Source organism: Alligator sinensis, unplaced genomic scaffold (assembly GCF_000455745.1).
Source record: "Alligator sinensis unplaced genomic scaffold, ASM45574v1 scaffold858_1, whole genome shotgun sequence".
Taxonomy (NCBI): domain Eukaryota; kingdom Metazoa; phylum Chordata; order Crocodylia; family Alligatoridae; genus Alligator; species Alligator sinensis.
In genome coordinates, this window is record NW_005842079.1 from 398,966 (window position 1) to 408,982 (window position 10,017).

A 10,017-nucleotide genomic window follows, 5' to 3' on the forward strand; every position below is an offset into this window, starting at 1 on the left:
CCCCCTGCCACCCCCCCCCCCACACCCAATCCCCCCCCCCACAAATACCGTCCCCACCACAGCTCCCCACAAACCCCCACACCCACCCATCCATACCCCCCCAACACCCATGCACACCCCACACACTATACAAGAGTACAACTGCATTTTGAGCTATTATGCAATCACTTCTACATAAACAGCACAAATGCACACAAATCAAGACAATTACATTAATTAAAATATATTATTATGAGTGTTTCATTTTTTAGTATATAATTTGTTTGTTCATTTTCCTGTTCTAAGATGGCAAACCCTCTTCCCCAAAGGAGTACTTCCACAGGCAACAGGAGGGACTTCCAGTGGCAAAGGCCAGATGGCAACCAAGGGGCAGGGCTACCCAAGTGGCCCTCGACAGCTTGCCAAAACTCAGTAAGCAGCCCTCTGCCCAAAATAACTGCCTGACCCTGGCTTACCTCCATCTCAGCTTTTCCTTCCTAATTGATTCTACAGCAAAACCAAAGTCAAGCATCAGTCAGTCAAACAGCAGAGGACTTAGACTTCAGAGTAGAAAGGGGAACATAAACAACTGTAGTCCAGTCTGCAAGGCACCAGACTAGGGGACAGGACTCCTGGATTTTATTTTTGGCTCTGCCATCGACCTACAGGGTAACCTCCAAGCCCCTTCCTTTCCATCCACCTTGGCATAAACTTGAGGGCAGGGACTGTGTCCTCTAGCCACTAACGCAGGCCAGATACAGCCCACAGGCAGGATGGATCTGGTCTGCCAGGCAATTTCACCTGGCCTGCGGGTGCCTACCAGCTAACTGTACCCCACCCAGGCCACCCCCCTCATGTACAAAAAATGGGGCTGCTGCTGCTGCTACTGTTGCAGGCACCAGGGGACCTGCTCAGCTTCCCCAGTGTCCCACTCACTTCCGGGAGCAAGTAAGGAAGCAGCAAGGTAGGGGAGAGCTGCAGCTGGGGGACAGCACAGATCATGGGGCAGGGGCTGGCAGCAGGTCAGACCCCATGCCCAAGGGGGTAGGAAGGAGCATGGGTTGGCAGGGTGTTGAGACCCGCAACATGCCCCCCCATAGCACACAACACCGCTGGCTGCAGAGGCAGCAGCAGGTGGCCCTAGGGCACTTGGGGTGCTTGTGCCATGTGCAGGCACTACCACCTGGTGGCGCATGGCTCTAGCCAGTGCTGCACGTGGTGGCAAGTGCAGCCAGGCCAGCCCACCTCTACTGTGTGGGGCTCCACCAGGAGCACATGGAGCTGGGGACACTGCCCAGCCAGGGCTGTAAATGGGACCCTGGGGCCAGGGCGGGGAGCAGGATGGAGCCACAGGCAACTCATCCAAGGGGTGTTGGGGGGAAGGAGGGAAGGAAGGGAGGCTCCCCACCACTGTGTACACCCCCAAGGGAGGCATATGCCTCCCAAAAAATTTGTACGCAGGGTAGAGGCAAGCTGCCTGCTGTGGGCTCAGGGCTTTCTGCCCTTCTGCTTTTGCCCTGGGAGCGGCACACTGGCTGTACATCCCCTGCCTGTTCAGCAGCAGTGGGGGTGGTGAGATGTGCCTCCCACCGCCGGGCAGGCAGAGGATGTGGCGTGGCCAGCATGGGGCTCCCAGGGCAAGGGTGGAAAGCCCTGAGCCCACAGCAAGTAGCCCATCTCCACCCTCACCCTGCTCAGCTCCACTCTGGTTAAAAGCATCCCCACACTTAAAAATGGTGGGGTTGGCACTTCAACTATAGCCCATTTGACAAGCTTTAATTCAAGCACCACCACCGCCATTTTTAAAGTGCTGGGATGCTGATCCCCTAGACGAGCCACCTGCAGCTCTGTCCCGCTCCCAGCCCCGGGTCCCATTCACCGGCCCAGCTGTGCAGCGCCCCCAGGCCCTGCCCCACTCCCTCCCTCCCCATGGGGGCCTCAATCTGCTCCCCACCCCCATGCCCCTTCTCTCCACAGACGGCAGGGAGCTGCTCTCCATGCTGCCCGGCCATAAGTCAGCTATCGGATCAGCATCAGCCTATATGCCTGGTGAAAAATTGGCTATCGGTATCGGCCAAGAAAGTCTCTATCGGTGAGTCCCTAGTGGGTCTTTGACTTTAAGCGTATGATTTTTTTTCTGGTTCCAAGATGGCAAACCCCTCCTCCCCCTCCCCCAAAAGAAGTACTTCTGTGGCCAAGGGGAGGGAATTCCAGTGGTAAAGGTTGGGGGTGGGACTTCCAGTCCCAATACAGCAACCAGGGGGCAGGGCACCAGTCAAGGGGGCGGGGCTACCCTTGCAGCCCTCTGACAGCTCACCAAATCTGATTAAGCGGCCCTCCAGCCAAAATAATTGCCCGTCCCTACACTAACGTAATATGAACAGCAAGTCACAATAGCAACTATGCAAAGACAGACGTCAAACCCTCAAAGACTTGGGCATTGATTTATTTTACACACCACCTAACCAAAACTCATTTGCGTATGAGAGCTATTATCACTAAACTGGGCAATTTGAACTGGCAGCCCTAAGACAAAAGGCTCACAAACAGAAAGGGACTGGGTGCCTGATGGCTCATGTACAAGGCAGTGAAATGCTGGCACTGTTTTTCACAGAGACAACCACCATTTCAGTGTTTTATCTATGCATCTCCTCTGAATGTTTCAGCGATTACTGCCAGTCCATTAACACTGCAAATCCCCCCAAAAAGGGGACAGAGAGTGGAAAAAAAAACAAATCCAAAAACCCACTTTCAGCCAAATGTCTGATATAGGACACCATCTCCAGCAGAATCCAGGCCCAACACCAGAGGCTAAAACACTGCAGTAACCTTAACCCCTCAATACTAGTACTGGTAGGTCACCACTTTTTGCTAAATTTGAAAACCTCCAAAGACACAAGCCTAGTAAGTGGATGCTGCTCTAGAAGACCTGCCCGGTGCCGGGACTGCAGAACAAAAGCCTACAACAAAACTAAATGTCTTTGGTCTGAAACGAGGAAGAGCACGGGCTCTGCCTGCGATCAAACCTCCTCAGGATTCTGAGCAACCCAAGAAGGATGTCCTCCTGATACCTCAGTCTGCTGCCCTAAAAAAAAAGAATAAAGTAAAATAAAATACTGCAACAGGAGACTTTTGCAGCCAGCAAGTATCCCTCACTAGAGTAGGGCAGGTTTTGTTGGCAGATTCCTAGTAGCCTGCAGATTTTGTTCTCCAAAATATGGGTTCCAGAGTAATGGATCCTTTCGGAGATACGCATCAAATGGGCCATCTGTTAGGCCATTAACATTCCTGCCTCACTGTCACACTTTTATAGCATGGGAAATAAGTGTCAGAGCCAGCCCACTGAATAAACAAAGCATGGCAGCCAACTCTGAAGACACAACCTGCTAATCCCTGCCCCTGGCCCTGGCCCTGTGCAGGTTTTCCAGATCCACAGAAAGGGGAAGCAGCTTGAGCTGATGGCTCAACATATGGTAAACTACCCTGTTGCATGGCAGACAAAGGTTCAACAACCAAGATATTCCCCACTCCCTGCAATAAAGCAGAGGGGGATAGGGAGACAAGTCACTCATAAGCACCACCGAGTAGCATGTCCAGGCCCAGATCTCATTGCTTTTGCATGCATGAGGTTTCTGCTGCCCTATCTTTTAATAGTTTTATAGTGAGATTTCAAAGCAGTTGGTGGGTATACAATTCAGAGAACACAAAGACATTCTGTAGCCCCGGTGTACCTACTACACATTTGTGCGCTAACGGTTTATACCAATCCTCCATTTCTCTTCCATAGTCAGGTATTAAAATTCCATCTGCTACTGGGGATTTGCCAGTGCTTGGTTTCAGCTGTTATTATAGTTTTTCCAGTGCTTAATACTGCTGATAAAGTAAAAGGAACAAAATAATTCACAGTTAGGGGAGCTTGCCATTATCCTAGCTGTGGAAGATCAGTTTAAGTTTTCAAACAAGAAAACATCTGCTCAGTATCCCGCATGCATTTCAGAATGCGATCCCAATGTGTATCAATTCATGATCGCTGAATAAAGCACAAGAGGAGACCTAGAGTCTTTCTAGGCAAAGCCAGCTTGGCCCAGCTCACAGGATTTCACTGTTGGCCACCAAGGCCAAGGCAAAAAACTGCTGAGGCCAGAGCCATACCTCTGTGACACCAGATGCCTTCTACAACAATTGTCACATGCACATCCTACATCCAGCTTGTTTGTTTTAGATATCCCAGCTCCTTATCTGCACTCCCTCCTCCCATTAGGACAATGTTTGAGCACCTTGCAATCTCCAGTATTTTTTATTCTTATAGCATCACCAGGTTCGGAAGCGCTGCTTAACAGATGGGGAATCAAGGCACCTACAGGCTAAACCCAGTTTCCCCTCACGTGCCCACATGGCAGGGACACAGCCACAGATCTGAGCTTTTGGCACTTGCACACAGTTTGGGATTCTGCTTCAGCCTGTGATGAAACAGAATCACCAAGGAGGGAAGGAAGACAGTGGAGGGACAGGTCCTTTCCATGGTTTTTTTTTCCCCCCATGTGACAGGCCCTTTCCTGGTTTCCCTAACCACCTTTCCCTAGTCTGGTGGTTAGGGAATTTGTCAGGACCTCTTTCTTTCCAGCATTAGCAGGCAACTTATCAAACCACACACCCTCTGGGTTCTTTTTCTCCATGCCCCACATCTCTCCCTCTTTTGGGCCAGTTTCAGGAGAAGGGTCTGGGCAGTGCTTGGGCAGTGGCCTAGTGGTTACAGTACTACACTGAGAAGCAGAAGACACAGCTTCAAACCCCTGTGGGTGAAGGGAGATAGAGCCCAGGTCTCCTGCCACCTGGGTAACTACCCTAACCACTAAGCTCTTGAGCTGAAACCTAGGAAGGCTGCTTCTCCTAGCATCTGATATTTGTTACACATGGGGCTTTGCCAAACTGTTTTGGGGCCTACTTCACTTCATACACATACCTGAGCATTACCATTTCACTGTTGGGGCAGCAGGCAGCCCTAATGAGCACATTCATTGAGCACATACATGCTTGTACAACCAGAGCTGAATTGCAAGTTATGCCCAAGTGCTAAAACTGCAGCTGCACACCGGTGTACATGCCACTTAACAGATAACCCCAAGTGACTTGTGCAAGGTGAGACAGAGCGCCACAGGGCCCAGAGTTCAAGTGCCCAAGTCCTACTACAGCAACTGGGCTCTCCTTCCTCATTAACACACTTGCAATCACTCAGGCTCATAGCACTCAGTGACAGCTTGTATTTTAGGGATCAGAACACAGACCTGCCACCACTGAACCCTCCATTACCAGCAAAACAGAAGAGCAGAAGTTTCTTTAGAGCCTGGGAAGGGTGGAGGAAAGAGACTCTCCGAAGGTGATCTTTGAGCAGACTGTAGGTCCCTATGAGCAGAGTGAGATCTTTTACTGTGCCCTTCCTGTGCTCTTGTCACAAAGAAAGAGGATCTGCCCGTACCAGGCACTAGTGAAGGAGCTGTTGTGAATGCAGAGGTGATGCACACCACTCACCAAGGAGCAACTGCACAAGGGAGGGGGACGGCTGATTCGAGGCATAAAAATAGGCTGAATTACAGAAAAATCTACCTCATTTAATTCCTAAGCAATATAGCCCAGTAAAAAGTAACTGTGGTGTCTCACAAAGAACATTTACACCTTGCTGGATTCAACCAAATGTGTAAGAACCAGCTGCAGGGAAGACAATTTCCCCCCTCCCCCCCACCTTTTATTTTTTCACCCAAAGGCATGAAATTCCCTGGGCCTGAACAAACGCAGTTCTAGAGATCTCTTCACCTACAGCTATGGCGAGACTGGCCTAGCCATTTTTAAGAAAATAACCTTAATATGTATATTGATTCAACAGCAATGAAAATGCAACAATGAAACAGCAAAGGTGCAGCTAGAAACTCCCCCTTCCAAAGGAGAAAACTTGGTACACAGGAAGCTGAATCAAAACGCAAGTGAAGAAATTAATAAAGTAGATTAACTGAACTATAAAAAAGCAAAACTGATCTGACTAAAGGACAGAGCTTCTCTCTTGCTTGTTCTAAGGACCACTTCTGTAACATATTCATACATTCTAATTCACAATGCCCAGGGTTTGCCAGTAAAATCCAGATGTGCACACATTAATGCTGGCTCCTAATTAGAGTCAGCAACAAGACTGCTGCTGATTTTAAATCTTTAGATAAAGACTAAATCTTCTTCCCAGTTCCATGAGCCAGTCCCTTTTCCTGATCTCTGGTTTCCTGCATTGCCCCAGTAAAAGCTAGCACAGTTCTAGCAGACTAACTCTCCCAGCTCTCTGTTGATCAAATGATACTTAGCAGGAAACAAAATTAGCCTTACCCCTAAAAAGCAAACCCCATTTGCAAGGGCATTCTCCTGTGGAATCAGACTGTCTTGAATAGCAGCCAGAAGAATACATTTTTTCTTCTGCTAGTGTGAAATTCTCCCCAGTGCTTTGACAGTTCATTGATAATATGCTCCTCCTCTTAGACCTAAATAAGAGTAGATAATCTAGCAGAAGACCTGCTTCTAAGAGATACTGGAGCCCTCTGATATCAGCAAAGCATCTGTTCCTCAAAGAGATTCAGTCAAGGGAATAAAAATGCTCCATAGCCCATGGGAAACCACCATTCCCAGGTTGCAATTTATGATGAACTTTCTGGTATTTTGCTTCAGTGTTAATGACACACTATCCATAATGAGCAACCCTGTAAGGGATTGAAAAGCTCTCCTCCAGGACTGTAAACACAACACTTGTTCCTCTAAATGGTTTCTAAAGCTACCGTACCATTTTGTCTCCCAGATCGTACTCCAAAGGACAGAAAACAGAATGTGCACTCCAAAAACACTGAATACAATTCAAAAAGCCTTCACCACATAAAAGGTTGTACGCAGACAAGTTCCCCCAATACCAAGCGGCTCAGGACAGACACCATGACAAGTGTCTACATGGTGCTTCCTAACTCTCGATAGACTGAGCTATAGACATGCAGACAGGCAGCAAACCAATGTCAGCTAAATTCCATTCTGATGGTTGGAAGGTTTCCTGCCACTTCCTTCAAGCCACAGCTGATCTGAAGCTCAGCACTCAAATGACAGCCCCCACTGGATTGTATTGGTCCTTCAGGGAAGGAGAAAGAAGAAAGTCACTCCAGGTCTGTGGCACATTGCTGTTCTTTGTCTGACACTTGCCCCCTCCCCCACCTTGCCTCAAGGACAGGAGTTCATGGCTGCAAGCCCTACAGACCTTGCATGCTGCTCATCAGAATAAAAACCAGTGCTGCCCTTCTCAGAAGCTGCTATTAAACACTGGGCCCTGCTGCCTGATGCTGGTGGCCTTAATATCCCATAGGCAGACAAGGTTCCTTGGGTGAATTTGATATCTTTTATTAGACCAACCCAAATGGTTGGAGAATAGTTATTAAGCAAGCTTTCGGGTTCAAAAACCCTTCATCGGGCTCAGGAAGTTTCAGCAGTTGGTGTGTGCTCTTCCTGGATGGAATGAAAAGTAAACAAGCCAGGGGCTGGGCTGGGCTGGGGAGTCAGGTGCCAGGCAGATTATAATGTATCAAAAATCCAATGTCTATGTTTAGTCCCTGATCTCTAGTATCCAGCAGGCTGATGAAATGGAGCTCATCGGGTCGTGGCACTTTTCCCTAAAGAGAGCCAGGCACAACCCCAGCTCTCTTCCTGTGCTCAGAGCACAGTTTTGCGGGGAAGAAGAGAACCTTCAAGCAGCACAAAACCATTGCCAAGCCATGCCCGTCTACATGTGTCAGGATGCAATTAAGGATTTGCAAGGCCCTCTGGAGCACAACGTAGAAATCCCTTCTCTTCTGAAAACAAGAGGAGGCTACGCATGTGCGCAGCTCGGGTGGCAGCTTAGTCACTGTCTCAGCGCAGGAACGGTGATTCAGAGGAGACCTGCCATCCTGGAAACTCTTGGTGTTTTTCACATGGGGCCTGAACACAGTAACTGCAGAATGGGGAAATAAGCCAAAGGGTTACCAACAACACCCCCAAAGCATAACAGACTGCAAAGCATTCACACAGGCAGCACAAGCTTCATCTCCACCCTGGAGCCTTCTCCACCTAGCAATACTACTGTCAGTCTTAGCTGTTCACTCATGCATCTCAAGGCCCTTTACAGAGATGGGTCAGCAGCATCTCCATTTTACAAATAGAGAAAGGGAGGCACAGAGAGGAAGCAGCTCAACCAAGGACCCAAAACAAATCTGTGGCACAGCCGAGAGTAAAACTGAGGTACATTTAAACAAGCCAAACAGAATTGGGAGAAGTCTGACCAGTCTCCTCCATTTTATGAGAAATCCTTTAAAGCACACACTGGCTGGCATGTTTTCAAACACAAGAAAAATATTGGACCAATTTCTTTCCCAGGATGTTAAGTTGTAATGGACACTAGAGTAAAATGTTCACAACATATTTAGCATGCAATTATATTCACTAATTCAATTTTTTCAATGCTATTCCTCAGATAAAACTCTGGCTATTTCCAGAAGCAGGGTCAAAGGCAACTCGTTGGACTTCCACAAAGCTAGGCTACCCCTCCCTCTCTCAAATGTCTGCAAGAGGACAATGTTCTCAAAGCCAGAGCAGGCAGGCAGGCACCTGGCCTGTTCCAGACTGAGTCCTGGGCATGCACTGATAGAAAGGGAATTTTGGTGCCAAGACCACGCAGCACAAGGCATCTGAGAAGAGCTAGCATTGCCTGTCCTGTATTCCTATATCTGGCCTGCAGCAAACCAATGTGCCTTTGAGTCACTAGGGAAGAACGCACCTAAGCATCTGGGCAGAGGACCGGAGATTATCCTCGCTGTGGAGGGAGCTGCTGAATGGAGCTTCCCCATCTCTCTTGAGTCATGATCAACTGGCTTAAAAGAGTCAAACAGCACTCATCTACATGACACGTTTACTGTGGAGCTGCCTAATTAGCCCCATAGTAAGCATCTCAGCATCTACACATGCGGTCCTATTCCGTCACAATAAACCAATAAACTCCACCACAGGTCAGTACTTGTAAATATAGTTCAACCCACGTGTAGATGCTTATGGAGCTGGCTGAGGCATGAGGGTGCTTTAGCATGGAGGCTGCCTGCCAGCTAGGCCCACGCTAGAGCACCCTAGTGCTCCTGTCAGCCCCCTCCACACCACACTGAGCTGGGTCAGAGCAGCCCCAGCCTGCCAGCCTGACCCCAGGGACCCTGCCAGCCAGGGCTTCTCTGACCCAGCTCAGTGTGCTGTGGTCCCAGGCGAATGTTCAAATGCGGTGCCCAAGAGCAATAAACTTGAGTGTGATGTGCCAGAGTTTATTCCTGCATATTAACAGCACAAGTAGATGCACCCACAATGGGCTACAGTAGACTTGCCCAGCTCAGGGCCATCTCTCAAAAATCAGCTGACCCCTAAGCCCTGTGGAGGGAAAGTCAATTCTCAAGTCTGATTTCTACCACTCCTTAGGATTTTTCACTGGCAGAGGATAACTTTAGTTTTCCACCCCCACACTCATTTGCCATACCCAAGTCATCACAAGCTCGGCTTGTCCCCTTTTGAAGCTGTAGCAGCCCCTTCAGGCAACCCTGCAGCTGTGAGCAAAGCTGTATTCTCCACTCCTTCCCACAGATTTTCTATCTCTGGGCCTTTGTAAACCTGCTTCCATCTAATGCTTTAAACAAAATTGCCAGCTGAGAGTTTTATACATATTGTATACTCATACATCGATGCCAGCTAGAGGTAAAAGTTTTACTGGTACAGTTAAATTGATAACAGCCCTGATGGGTGCCTTATCTCAGTTTATCTTGTTTCCTTTCCCAGCGTCTTTGCTGGTAGAAAGCACCTTTATAAACAAAATTGCCTCTACTACAGCGGAGCTGTACTGTACTGGTTCTAGTTCTACAGGTAGAGTTAAAGTAGTAGGTACAATTCTCATGCACAGGCGCCCTCAGGTTCCAAAGTGACAAATATGTTATTTCCCCTTCAAAAAGTGTATTTATG